The 15212-nt window shown below is 45.7% G+C and overlaps 1 protein-coding gene and 1 long non-coding RNA gene across 4 annotated transcripts in view; one reads left to right on the top strand and one right to left on the bottom strand.

Annotated features, from left to right (window-relative positions):
• SPI1 (Spi-1 proto-oncogene) overlaps positions 1-15212 on the top strand; it is a 139802-nt gene that overhangs the window by 27771 nt on the left and 96819 nt on the right. The gene's annotated exons all lie outside the window — the stretch shown is intronic.
• Positions 8295-15212, bottom strand: part of LOC137538465 (uncharacterized) — a 200331-nt gene continuing 193413 nt past the window's right edge. The window contains exon 3 of the long non-coding RNA XR_011024799.1: positions 8295-8451. This is a non-coding gene — a long non-coding RNA (uncharacterized lncRNA). The remainder of the gene's footprint in view (positions 8452-15212) is intronic.

The following is a 15212-nucleotide window of genomic DNA, read 5'->3' as shown; positions in this document are numbered from 1 at the left end:
TACATCTCGGAGCTTGTTCACAAGTATACACCAGGTCGTCCCCTCCGTTCCTCCAACAACCTTCGCCTCACCACCCCACGCATTTCACACTCCCATGCCCGCCTGCAGGATTTCTCAAGAGCTGCCCCCACCCTCTGGAATGCCCTTCCACCACCCATCAGACTTGCTCCCTCTTTCAACACATTCAAGCAAGCCCTCAAAACCCACCTCTTTATGATGGCCTACCCACCTCCTACCACACAGTAACTCTCTAAGGAATATTTAACAGCCCCCCCTAGTGTTTCCACCCCTCCCTTTAGATTGTAAGGCTCTGGCAGGGTTCTCCACTCCCTAGTGTAATCTACAGGATCATGTGCTCCTGTCCTATGACAGCCTGTACTTGTATTACTGGGCCTACCTAACCAGCCCATGTTGCATGGTCATGTATTTTGTACAATTTGCATGTATAACTTTGTTCTATGTGTATAACCCTATGTATGTCATCCTTGTATCATTGTATATATTTATTGTCCAGCGCTGCGTAACATGTTGGCACTTTATAAATATAATAAATAATAATAATAATAATAATAAAATCTGCACCAACTCAGCGATTATTACTATCTCATTTACCATTCCTAACTGTAGTTCATTCTTGATTGGAGGCAATATGGGATCGATCATGAATATTTACAAATGTAGACCCGTTATTGTATTTTTACTTGCTTGGAATGAGGCATTGATTGTTAACGGCAATGTACTCGAGTTTAGTGACTTTAATTGTGAAATGCAGGTTTTCATTGCTACTATTTACTTAACAAAACCAAGTCAGTCTATGTTTGCAGATGCTAAGGTGCGTACCTTTGACGGATGTTGCCAGGGGCGTAAATAGAGATGACTGGGCCCATCTGTGAGACTTTGGATGTCCCTCCCCCCACCTCCCCAAAAAAAAAAAATTGGAAAGGCCGACCAGGCAGGCAAAAAATTACGGTACAGTATAGGTAGCCAGGGACAGGTGCCCTTAGTATAATAGCCAGTTATAGGTGCCCCAAGTATAGGTAGCTCTAGCTATAGGTGTCTCCAGTATAGGTAGCCAGTATACGGTGCAGTAAATTTCCCACACCCCACCGCCTACAGGTTAGTTCATACTACCCACGTTGCGGTACACTACGCAGGGCCGGATTTAGGCCTAGGCCACCTAGGCCATGGCCTAGGGCACCACAGGAGGAAGGGCACCAAAGCAGCAGACTAATCTGGTGCAGTATTTGCAAGCTTGAAAATGCTGCAATGCAGGGAGATCAGGCTAGCTCCTGACCGCGGTACTCTGCTCCTAGCCACCTGTGCAGCAGCCACCTTGCTCTCTGTGCACATTTGCATTGTGGCAGACGGCTATGGACTTGGGCAGCATTGGAGACGGAAAGAAAGAGGAAGCTTCTGCACTGGAAACGAGCTAAGAAATGAATGACACTGATGGCTGCTGTGGTGTGAAGGCGAGCTGGCTACCTATACTAGAGGGAAGGGGGAGGGGTCATCTGGCTACCTATACTGGGGGGGTCATCAGGCTACCTATATTAAAGGGAAGGGGAGGGGTCATCTCGCTACCTATACTAAAGTGGGGCGGCTGGTGACAGTGGCCTAGGGCGGTAAAGAGTACAAATCCGGCCCTGACACTACGCCACTAATGCACGGATATACCTATCTTACCATGCGGCTCCTGCGGTGATCCACGTTAATCTCAGTCGGACCAGAAGTCATGTAAGTCTATGATATGCGCGTGTATTTAAAAAAGCTGCTGCAGTTTTTAGCGTCGCACATGCGTGGAAGCGTATTTAACAAAACGCTTCTGCTCACGTCATCGTTTGCCAAGCAGGAAGTGACCGTCACTTCCTGCTTGGCCAGATGTCAGACGGGGATTACCGCTTACTAACGCTGTAATCCCAGCAGACCTGTTTTTGGTGGTGTAGTGCCCAGTCTGAAGCTGGCCTCAAGCAGCATGAAGTGTGCTGGGTCTGTGGCGACGCACTGCGTTTCGGATCTTCTCATTCTCCTTCAAGTCATCTGACAAAATGCACCTGGATTTTGTCAGAAGACTTGAAGAAGGATCAGGAGATTTGAAATGTGGGAAATTCTGTGTGGAAAATTCAGAAGTTTTTGAGAAAATTGATTTAAAAATGTTTTTTAAACTAGTTAAATTACATTTTGCTGTGGTACACTGAGGGTACAGGGGGACAGAGGTTACACAGTGGTGGCGGTGGTGAGGGGGGCAGAGAAAGATCATCCACCAGGCAAAACTAGGCAGGTTCTAGGGCCTGAAGAGAGACTAGGGCCCTGGTTGAAACTAGCGGGTGCTTGCTTAGGGTCCCATTTCTCCATGATCCTTTTCTTGGGGGGGCTCCGAGGTGGCACAGAGAGGGACAGTAAAGGCATGGGGGAACAGAGGTGACACAGTGGGGGAAACTGGAGGCACACGGTGGCATAGAGGAGGTACAGGGGACATAGATGGAAAAGTCTTCTGACAAGCCTACAGTCCCCATCTTGTTTGTTAACCGGTGACTGTCCCACGTCGACCTCTCCACTCTCCGCCACTGTCTCGGGCTCTCCGCACGGTGCAGAGGATGACCTCGAGGTCGTCCTTACTGTGCTTACTTGAAGCGCCGCTGTCAATCATGGGCACGTTGTCCGTGGCGCACTGCGCTGTGCGCCACGGACATTGTGGCCATGATTGACAGCGGTGCGTTACGCAGGCGCAGTAGGGACGACCTCGAGGTCATCCTCTGCACCGTGCAGGGAGCCCGGGACGGTGGCGGAAGGTCAGCGTGGGACAGTCGGCTGCAACGGGCTGGAGAGAGCCCCAGGTGAGTAACGCTGATTTTTTATTTTTAGCCTGATGATTGCTTTAAAGAGACTCCGTAACAAAAATTGCATCCTGTTTTTTATCATCCTACAAGTTCCAAAAGCTATTCCAATGTGTTCTGGCTAACTGCAGCACTTTATACTATCACTGTCTCTGTAATAAATCAATGTATCTTTCCCTTGTCAGACTTGTCGGCCTGTGTCTGGAAGGCTGCCAAGTTCTTCAGTGTTGTGGTTCTGCTATGAACTCACCCTTCCAGGCCCCTCTCTGCACACTGCCTGTGTGTTATTTAGATTAGAGTAGCTTCTCTCTTCTCTCTTATCTTTTACAAGCTGGATAAATCGTCCTCTGAGCTGGCTGGGCTTTCACATACTGAGGAATCACAAACAAGGGCAAAGCTGTTTGCAGGAAGAAAAGAGCAGCCTGAAACTTCAGTGCATGGGGGAAAGAAACACACAAATGATCTCTTGAGATTCAAAAGGAATGCTGTATACAGCCTGCTTGTGTATGGATGTATTTTTCTATGTGTGGACATACTGTACATCAACCTACTTCCTGTTTTGGTGGCCATTTTGTTTGTTTACAAACAAACTTTTTAAAACAGTTTTTAACCACTTTTAATGCGGCGAGGAGCGGCGAAATTGTGACAGAGGGTAATAGGAGATGTCCCCTAACGCACTGGTATGTTTACTTTTGAGCGATTTTAACAATACAGATTCTCTTTAAGGACCCTGGGCTTAAATCCCCCCTAGTGACCAGGCCATTTTTTACTAAATAGGCCACTGCAGCTTTAAGGCCTTGCTGCAGGGCCGTACAACTCAGCACACAAGTAATTGCACTCTCAATGTTGATTTATTTTTGTATAAATATTTATGTCTTTATTTTTTGAATACATTTTGCTATTTTTTTTTTTACCCTCCCTCCCCTGCCAGCCAATCAGCGCGATCGGCTGTCATAGGCTTCAGCTTATGACAGCGGATTGCAGTCTTGCCACCCAGGGGGACAGCTGTGTCACACAGCTGTCCCCAGTACAGCGCTGCTGTAGATTGCAGTGCTGTACATATTAAATAGACAGCGGTTTTGTTGTCTAACAGCCCCCTAGCGGCGATCGTCGCTGGGAGACTGATGACGGAGCGGAGCTCTGTCATTCAGGCGGAGATGCACACGCATCGGCGTGCGTGATCTCCTGCAAAACACGTTCCCAGGACTGCACGCCGATCGTCGTTAGGTGGTCCTGGGGCTGCCGCCGCATCCACACCAATTGGCGTACAGCGGTCGTCAAAAGGTGAAGTGTAATTTTTCTTGGATTCTTTTTTAAGACTCTGCAACATTACAGTCTAGAGCAGGGGTCTCAAACTCGCGGCCATTTGCGGCCCTCGATGCAATATTTTGTGGCACTCGCCGGCAAAAGCTTCCTTATAGTTCGCTTCAGTGCTCCCAAGTAATCCGCCGCATCCCTGCCGCTAAACGAGGGCTGCAGAGCCGCCAAATCGCCCCAGGAGCAATCCGCCAGCATTTCCTGGAAGGGGCAGAGCTTTCAGCTTCAGCTCTGCCCCTCCTGACGTCAATCGCCGCATGGATCGCCGCCTCTCCCCGCCCCTCTCTGTGAAGGAAGAGTGAGAGCGGCGGGCAGAGGCGGCGATGCGCCGCAATTGTGAAATTCCTTATGTGGCCCAGCCTCATCCTGACTTTCCCCCTGGTCTAGAGTTAAATTCTAATTTAATAGAACAGCACACAGTGTCAATCTGCAGCTACTAAAGCTAGCAAAATAATGCCACATCCGTGTCTATAAATAGATCACAGCTTTAAAAGAGAAGAGGGGTAATTTGATCTAATGACAAAAACTTCATAAGACGGAATCCTGACTGAACCACTTAATTCTGGGCATCGCTTCACAAGAATGGCCGGGAACGAGGTTCTTCTGAAGATAGATGGAGTGTTAGATCTATTCACACGAGGTGCGGGCACTTAAGTGATGTGATGATCAATATGTATAATGACATGAAAGACTTCTATGCAGACTGCAAACACCAACTGTTAGAAGTTTGAGGTCACAAGAAATGACAAGGGGATACTATTTATGGCTGGTAATGCAAGATTTAAAAACATAGTCTTGGCAAAGAGGAGATTATAACCCTCAGTATAGCAATCCCAGCATTTAAAACAAAAAGAAAATCCAAACAATTACCTCTGAGGGTGAAGTCAGGTCTGCATCACATGCAGGCACATGTAGAGGGGGGGGGGGCTCTGTCACAAAGCTCGAATCATTTCAAATTGGTTTCTTGAACATGACAATGAGTTTACTGTACTAAAATGGTCCCCACAGATCTCACCAGTAGAGATATTGCGAACGGTTCCCGCACCGTTCGCCGGCGAACATCTCAGCATCTCTGGGCCCTGTACTACTTCCGGGTTGCTATCACCCGGAGTAGTACGCCTGCGCTGGCCCAGCAGTGCGCGTCCTAGATCTCGCTCCTGTTGCCGGGCATTTTCTGCGCATGTGCGTGACGTCATGAGTGACGTCACCCTCATGCGCAGAGAGTGCCCGGCAACAGGAGCGTGATATAGGACGCGCACCGCCGCGCCAGCGCAGGCGTACTACTCCGGGTCATAGCGACCCGGAAGTAGTACAGGGCCCAGAGAGATTCGCCCGGCGAACAGTTCGGGACATCTCTACTCACCAGATCTCAACCCAATACAGCATCTTTGGGATGTGACAGAACGGGAGCTTTGTGCCCTGGATGTGCATCCCACAAATCTCCATCAACTGCAAGATGCTATACTATCAATATGGGCCAACATTTCTAAAGAATGCTTTCAGCACTTTGTTTAATCAATGCCACATAGAACTAAGGCAGTTCTGAAGGCGAAAGGGGGTCAAACACCGTATTAGTATGGTGTTCCTAATAATCCTTTAGGTGAGTGTATGTCACACCCAGTACCTGCACCCAACACCCACATGATATCCAGTACATGGACCCAGATCTCACATGGCACTAAGTGTACTTGTAATCAACACCTGCATCACACTCGATACCCACCTATAGCCAGAACCGACATGACACCCTGTACCTACACCAAGAAACCACATGGCACCCAGCATCTGCATTCAGCATCCACATGACAACCAGTATCCCGTAGCCAGAAACGAGGAGGGGGGACCATGCGGCCACCGGTGACAGGTCCGACTGACTCCACACAATTGAATGCAGACAGAGCTTCTGTGACTGAAGGCACGTACACACGCCATACCGCCGCAAACAACAGGTCTGTCAAGACTCTCCCGCTGGGGGGAGGTTCAGAAACAGCCTTATCAGTCTGCCGACAGCGCGTACACACGTGCTACTGTCGGCTGAACGTCCACCAAGCGGGAGGGTCTGACGGATCCGTCGTTTGCGGCGGTATGGCGTGTGTACGCACCTTAAATGTATGTGTCAAGCGGAGGGGCTCAGGGGTATGGATTGCGACAGTTTGAGAGCCGGGGAGGGGGGTGAAGGTCACATGTCACTGCAGGGCAAGGGGGCTGCACTTGTAGGTACTACTGTGCATATTTGGGGGGTGCACGATAAATTTGAACACCCGCCACTTTAGGACCCTCTGCACGGCCCTGATCACATGTATATCACACCTGCACTTGAGTTGATAAATGTATATGAAGAAAGTGTAACAAAGTACAGTGGAACGTTGGTTAGAGTTGAGCATAATTTGTTCCATAAACACGCTTGTAATACATAGCACTCTTATAGCAAAGCAAATTTTCCAATAAGAATTAATGGAAACCCAGTTGATTCGTTCCCCAATCAAAAAAAACGTTACGGTAAAATACCGTAGTATAACATAAAAATGTAAACAAGTCTTTCATTATAACTAACAGAATCATTGCCATCTGTTGACTCCCCCAACCTTTTTTTTTGTGTGGCTTTAACAAGGAACTTATCCAATGACAGTTACTTTTGAGGATTTCATGGAAATGTGACTTTGCACAGTCGTTACACTCAGATTAAGTACAATTAAGTACAATCCTGCAGTACCAAAGGAGAAGAACTATGGGCTCAGTTGTGATGACGTGACCATGTATACTTTTTTTTTTGCTTGTATATCAAGTCAAATTTTCACAGAAATGTTTGCTTGTATTGCAAAGCACTCTTAAACCAAGTTACTCTCAAATCAAGGTTTTACTGTCAAAAAATATGATAACCTCAGAAATAGCAAAATCATGTAATATATGCAGGCCTGGATTTACATCACAGGAGCCTATAGGCACAGATGTCCTGGCACCCGAGACTCCACCCTCCATGAAACTACAAACCCCCGCCAAACTGCACCACAAGTGTGCTGGCTATCACAGCTGTCACTTTTCCCTTACTTCCCTTGCCTGTCATAGATACAAGTGCCCCTTAGTATTAGGTAGCCAGAAGTACCCTCAATAATAAGTAGCTAGAGGTGCCCCTTAGTATTAGGTAGCTACAGGAACCTCAGTAATAAGTAGCTGGAGGTGCCTCTGACTGAAGGGAGATCTAGTCAGTGGAATGCAGAGACCTGGGTGAGTAACCTCTTATGTATGCTCTGCTCAGGACTCTGCATAGTGAAGGAAGGTGGCAGGCACTCAGGAGAAGAGTGAGCCGCCTTTCCATCATCAGGCGCCTGTAGGCACGTGCCTACAGTGCCTTATGGTAAATCCACCCTGAATGTATGGTCAACTTAAAGTATATACAGCAGGTATTGCATATACTTGTCATCCTCATGCCATGTTGACACTGACTGTGTCAACGGTTCTAGGCCAACCCCCATTAGGTTGGGACCTGTAGACTCACAGCATGCATCCGAGATCTTCTTCCATCTCCCAGGTCCCGAACCGATGGGGTCCGGAAGCTAAAAAGAGCAATCATGCAGATCAGATGTTTCTGACAGCCAAAGAGATCAGCAGGACAGTTAGGAAATTGCACTAAAGCGATCAACAGGACAGCCAGGCAATCAGCATTGTTTAAAAGGAAATAAATATGGCAGCCTCCATATCCCTCTCAGTTTAGGAGTACTTGAAAACAAATGTTCTACTATCTGTGCTAAACTTTTCCAAACTTTCTTTTCTTTTATCATTCTTCTTTTTGGAATCAGCTTTTGATGCACACTCAGCTTATGTAACATATCCCATTCCAGTGATCCTCTGTCATTGTGCGCAACCATGTTTTCACTGTGTGCAAGATACAAAACAAGTGCTCAGCAATACTTGTAGTACCATGGCTGGGACAAGGAAATGTCAAACAGCATGTTTCGTTTGCTGAAAAAATGTCATCGACTCATGGCTACTTTCACCAGTTCTTCGGATGTCATCTTCTTCATATTGTCATTCTTATCTCACTTTCAAATTTTCCAAATGATACAAATCAAAGAAACACTGCACTTTGTTTGGTAAAGGAAACCTGTAAGTTTCTAAAACAAATTTGGGCACTTACCCAGAGGCTTCCTGATCCATCTTGAAGAGGTTCAGGAGCGGTGGTGCATACACAGTACTGCCGCGCTTGTACACTGAGAAGAGCATGGTCGTGATCAAGGACAGGGTCCCGGACAGCACCGCTGGAGATGAGGAGGGCACAGAAAGCCTCTATGTGGATAAGTATCTTTAAAAGAAAACAAAAACGTACAGATTGAATTGACATCTCTAACATATGAGCAGTGTGCAATAATAGTAAAGACAATGCAAATGTGAATGGAAAATTTTTCTTCCGATATTGAAGAATCTAGATAAGGAATTATTAGTGGTCTTTGCCAAGTGTGTTTTAAATTGATCAATGAAGGACCGTTTTCATGTACATGAATAATGGGCGCCTGGGAAAATCGTCCAGATGCCTAACCCTAACCAACCAACAGAACACTGTTAGCTTCTCCTTTGAAGGGGAACTGAAGAGAGAGGTATATGGAGGCTGTCATGTTTATTTCCTTTTAATCAATACCAGTTGCCTGGCAGCCCTGCTGGTCTATTTCTCTGCAGTAGTATCTGATTAAAACCAGAAACAAGCATGCAGCTAGTCTTGTCAGATCAGACTTATAAGTCTGAACCACTGAAACACCTGATCTGCTGCATGCTTGTTCAGGGGCTATGGCTAATAGTATTAGAGGCAGAGGATCAGCAGGGCTGCCAGGCAACTGGTATTGTCTAAAAGGAAATAAACATGACAGTCTCCATATACCTCTCTCTTCAGTTCCCTTTAAGCCTTGCTGTAAGGTATGCTTCTAGAAAGACAAAAGGGAGAGGAGGAGCGCTCCATAGTGTAAAACAGATTTTATTTCAAAACATGCGCAGTAAAAATGAACTTACTAGAACAAAAAAGTAATGAGCCTGTAAAGGTAGGCAATGGCCCTTTCGTGGTGTCCTCAAGGGTGCTGTCTACTAAACCGCCGTGGCCTGCAGCTTTCTGTGTCCAGATGGAAGTGAACCTAGGTGGCTAACCTGATGAAGGCGGGGAGTCGCCGAAACGCGTTGTGATGCTGCCAGCACACAGACACCTGAGGGGTTAGCCCCCTAGGTCCACTTCCATCTGGACACAGTCTGCTGCAGGCCACGGCGGTTTAGTAGGACAGCACCCTTGAGGACACCACGAAAGTGCCATTGCCCACCTTTACAGGCACATTACTTTTTTATTCTAGTAAGTTCATTCTTCATTGCTAATGTTTTGAAAGAAAATCCATTTGAGAATGGAGCCCAATATCTGCCTTTCACTTGACAGGACATCGTAGTGACTCATGTACACAACAATTTAAATTGCATATTCCAGTTCAAACTATTTTCCTCATATTTTATCAGATTTCTTAGCACAACCCCGTACCTCCTATGTAAGCTTGTATAGTGTCTGAATTGCATGAGAAGCCCTGCTTATCAAGGAACTTCCTTCTCTAAATGTCAGTCCACTCATGTTGCGATATCCAATGTAAAAAGGTCAGATAATTTCATTTGCAAAAGTTAGATCTATCTAAGGACAGATTTAAAGAGGAACTGCAGTGTAAATAATGTAATAAAAAGAGTGCTTCATTTTTACAATAAATATGTAAAAATGATTTAGTCAGTGATTGCCCATTGTAAATCTTTCCTCTCTTTGATTTACATCCTGACATTTATCACTCTGTGACATTTTTACTGCTGGCAGGTGATGTCAGTGGAAGGAGAGTTGTAAACAGCTGTTATTTCCCACAATGCAACAAGGCTGCCACAGTGTGAGGTCAGCACCAGAACCAGTGATGACACTGTGGGAGGAGTTTCACCACAATATCAGCCATACAGCGCCCCCTGATGATCCGTTTGTGAAAAGGAATAGATTTCTCATGGGAAAGGGGGTATCAGCCACTCATTGGCATGAAGTTAAATTCTTGGTTACGGTTTCTCTTTAAGGTGCCCATACACTAATTGATTTTCCTGGGTAGATTTAATTGCTGTGATCAAATCTGCCAGCTATTGATGCCCTAACGATTGATGCCCTCTGGCAACAGAATCATAATTGTGATCAATTTCTAGCCAAAATGATCAATTGTGGTGGACGGTAGATACCGGTAATGCTCTCACAAGGGGCTAAGGCAGGATGGCAGCAATAGTACATCAGCAGCCAACAGCAATGCACTGTTTCCAGCAGTGCAGCACTGAAGTTAAAGGACCACTATAACGAAAAAAAAAAGGAAAATACATACATATAAATGTACATTTCTCCAAATGTAAAATGCACTATAAATTATTTTTTTCCTATGTTGCTGTCACTTACAGAAGGTAGTGAAGATCTCAGGTTTTGGACTGGTCCATCTCCTTATAGGCGAGTCTCAGTAATTTCTTTATTTACAAAAGCACTTAGTGAATTGCAGTTTCTCAGTAAAACTGACAAAATAGCGTGCAAATAAGTCGGGAGGCTGTCCGGCATCTTTGTATAGATCCTTTCCAGGGAGTGATTTTGCAAAGAATGAAGATAATACCGAGAATCCTCTATGAGAAGACAGACTAGTCCAAAATCTGTCAGATTTTTCGACCTACTGTAAGTGAAAGCAACATAGTAAAAAAGTAATTTATAGTTCATTTTATTCTTGGAGAAATATATATTTTATATGTTTGTATTTGAAAAATTTAAATTTGTCCCAAAAGTGCTCCTTTAAGTAGATTTTTAAAGTGTAACTGTCAGGCATAAAATCAAAAATAAATTATTTATTTTTGCCTGGTAAATAAGTAATAAGGATGCTGACCAAGCAATCCAAAAGTTAAAAATCACTCTTACTTTTCTTCTCCATAATTCTTCATCCCCCAGTTTCCCTGACTCTTATACGGTACATCTGCCGCACAAAGGCAGGTGTCCTTTAAATACTCCCCTTGAAATCCAATAGGTGAATTTTGATTGGCTGCTGTAGGCTCCATCCACTTTCCTGAATATTTATCCCAGTCACCCACTGACTAACTGTGCAAAGTTTATGAACCCTGCTATTAAAAGTGTAAGAATGGCTGCAGTGTACATTTTCCCAGTGAAATGTTTTTTTTTTGGCTCCGTCCACTTTTTATAACCTTGACACACAGTCACTAAATTACCATGTTTGTGAGCTTTTGGGTTCCTTGCATCAAAATTGAGTGAATGGAAGCAGTTTATCTAGCAAACAAATCTGATTGGCTGTTTGTGGCTCCAACCCCCTTTATTGAATTTGAATCCCAGTCACCCAATGACCGACTGTAGTTTAAATTTCCCCCTTGAAAATCAATAGGGATATTATTGGCTGTTGTAGGCTCCATCCACTTTCCGAGGTATTAATCCCAGTCACCCGGTGACCAACTGTGCCAAGTTTGAAAACCCTGAGATTTACAGTCAATGGGCTTGATTCACTCAAGCATGCTAAGTGTTAGCACGCCAGTGAAAAGCCCCTTGGCACATGCAAACTGCCTCTTCACGTGCTAATATGTGCGTAAGAGTTTACGCGCGTAACGATTAGCGTGAACTAGCGTGTTAAGCAATGACTTCACGTGCTAAGGAGACTTAGCACGCAAAGTCACGGCTTATCACACGAACGGAGCGTAGCTCGCAGTGCCGTATGGGCGCACCACGCGACGCCGTACGGGCGCTAAAATAGCATGCGAACAGCAACAGCTTTGCCCGTGCAAACTACATAGCACCCTAGTTTGCACAGGCAAAGCCTTAACACGTGCTAACTGAGTTACCACTGGTTAGTGAATCAAGCCCTATGGCTGCAGTTTACAATTTTCCATTTAAAATGAATGGCTGAAATTAGATTGGCTGTTTTATGCTACGCCCATTTTTCCTGAATTTGTACAACACACACACGATCCAGGACCAGGGTGTATTGGGAGAAGGGTGGACCTTGCATGCCATTCCTTCAAGTCCAATGGTGAATTCAGCAGGGTTAATTGGCTCACCTGCATCGATTGCAATTATATAAGAGGCTGCAGCTCCCATATGCAAGTAGGCTGTGTGTAGTGATGATCCTGAAGGGCTGCGGATCAGGGAAGTTCCTGAAGAGCTGTACAGCAAGGAAACTGCTGAGGTGCAGCTAGAGAGAATTGGACTCTAGTCCATGGTGGCTGCAGTGTCACATTTTTGGGAATGGCTGGTGGGACCCATTTGAGTGATAAAAATCGATATTTGTATGGCGAGTTTTAGATATTTTTTGCCTAATTCAGGTGATAAAATGAATGCTAACTAGCTCAGCAATGATAGGAACCAAATGTAAACATCACAAACAATACTTAGAGGATCTTGAGCAGAGCAGATTGTCCAAATGATGGTGCTATTATTGAAGAAAAGTTATCTACAGATGTACTTGGCTAATTGGCTGGCATGGTTTAGTCCTTAAAACAAATGACAGCGCTCATCCTATGAGCGCTGTCATTTGTTTGATGTCTGTTTGATAGAAATGTGTATACCATTTTATGACTAGCAGCACTAGGAAAAATCGTGTTTTTATCGGTAGACTAGCGGTAGGTCTTCCCCGAGAGGACCCGTCACCGCCGTGGGGGAAGTCTAGTAGGGAATAATTTGTGCACATATTATTTATACTGAAGCTAACGTCCTCCTTTGCTGTACCTGTTTTGAATGCATGTTGTGTATTTTAGTCCACAATTGTGGAGCTCTGCACATCTATTGCAGGTAGTCAATTCGGGTGCAGCCTCTGTTTGGAAGCGCTGCCAATGTCTCCTGATGGTTTACTCCTTACTTGCTAGCATGTTGCTCCTTTATGGACAGATCACAGGCAAATCATTCCAGCCCCCAGCCTTTGTCTCATGACTCTAGAAGCAAGGGGAGGGGGATGAGGAAGGAGTGAGAGAAACACTGTGTGTGTAAATCCTTATCTTAGTAGCTAATCATTGCTGGAGAGTAGAGCTTGACTTTTTACAGGCAGGAAATTATGATTCAGGGTTAATATCCTGAATCAAACCAGCGTTGCTGGAGACTAGAGTTTGTATTTTATAAACAGGAAGTTTTGAATCCTGATTCAAAACTTCCTGTCTGTAAAATAGAAGCTCTAGGTTATTTAAAGGAAAAATAGTAACCTTTCAGTTTGTAAGCCTTCTTCAGACTCTATTCCTATTGAGTGACAATGTTAGAACATACAATCAGAAGGAGATAGAGAGATTATTTTGCAAATGTAAGTGTCATCCAGATACATTAATTTCAAGGGATCTTGCAAGGATTGTTGGGTATTTATAGCAAATAGATAAGACCCTTGTTTACTTAAAGGAATCGTCAGGCAAAAATAATGAGTTTTACTTACCTACCTGGGGCTTCTACCAGCCCCATGCAGCCATCCTGTGCCCTCGTAGTCACTCACTGCTGCTCCAGTCCCCTGCCGCCAGCTAGTTTCGTTTTTGGCGACATCGGGGTCGGCGTGCCGCCACACGTACATTTGCATGCATTCCCGCTGGTGCATGAAGCTACTGAGGACATTAACACATACATTTTACGTGTTAGTGGTGCAATGCGTACATTTTTACATGTTGCACCACTAACGCGTAAAATGTATGTGTTAATGTCTGCGATAGCTTCATGCACCAGCGGGAATGCATGCAAATGTACACGTGGCGGCACACCGACCCCTAAGTCGGCAAAAACTAAACTAGCTGGCGGCGGGGGACAAGAGCAGCAGTGAGTGACTACGAGGGCACAGGATGGCTGCATGGGGCTGGCAGAAGCCCCAGGTACGTGAAACTTGTTTTGTTTTGCTTGATGATTCCTTTAATGCCTTTATAGACTCAGACTGATTCTATGACCCGATCCTGTTTACTGTACGCTGCTAGAGCCTGCAAACATTTAGCTGTATGTTACTGAGTGTGTGTGTGTGTGTGTGTGTGTGTGTGTGTGTGTGTGGGGGGGGGGGGGGGGGGGTGGGGGGGGCATGCAGAGGGGCACAGTGTAGAGCCGTCCATGACTCCAGTCCAGTACTGTTAATCCAGGAGAGGCCTGGATAGGTGAGTGGTCAAGGACTGCCATTAGGCCTGTGGCAGAGTTCCACTCAAGAGCTTGTGAGGCTGGCAAAATGAAAAAGGGAGGTTGTATGCAGTGACCCTGAAGATAACCTGAGGAGAGGGTTATGACTGCATCCCCTGTTAAATACCCAGTGTGGTGGATTCTCATGGTTATGTACATTTTGTTGGCTGACGAATAAAGCTGTGATAGTTTGCTTTAACCCTAAAAGACTGAGTGGCTGGTATTTTTGACCCTTCTATGCTATGATCCCCACTACCAAAGTGAGCTGAACTACCACACATTCCCCCTGAATATCATATTAGGTAAACCGTAATGCCATCACTTTGTAGCAAATATTGTTTGTAAGGAAGATATATTAAAAAAAATATGACAATTGTAGACTAATCTAACAAATAAACAACCCCATCCAGTCCAACATGCTTATTTAAAGGGGCACTGTAAGGATTTCTCCTGTGGCGTGTTCTGTCCATTGCGGCGTGAACGCAGCGGCAGCCCCAGGACCACTGCACGCCGATCGGCGAGAATGGCTAGGGGCGGGGATTGCAGGGAATCATGAACGCCGATGCGCACGCATCCCTGCTGGAATGACAGAGCTCCGCTCCGATCACCGCTGGGAGACTGTTAGACGGCAAAACAGCTGTCTATTTACTAGGTACAGCGCTGCGATCTAAGGCAGCGCTGTACTGGGGACAGCCGTGTGACAGTCGTGTTGTCCCCCTGGGGGAGACAGGAGTGATTGGCTGTCATAGGCTGATGCCTTTGACAGCTGATCACGGTCAGGGCCGGATTTAGGCCAAGGTCACCCAGGCCATGGCCTAGGGCACCACAGGAGCAAGGGCACCAAAGCAGCAGGCTAATCTGGTGCAGTATTTGCAAGCTTGCAAATGCTGCAATGCAGGGAGATCAGGCTAGCTCCTGAC

The sequence above is a fragment of the Hyperolius riggenbachi genome, chromosome 11, assembly GCF_040937935.1.
Source record: "Hyperolius riggenbachi isolate aHypRig1 chromosome 11, aHypRig1.pri, whole genome shotgun sequence".
NCBI lineage: Eukaryota > Metazoa > Chordata > Amphibia > Anura > Hyperoliidae > Hyperolius > Hyperolius riggenbachi.
This window is presented reverse-complemented; position numbering and strand designations above follow the sequence as displayed.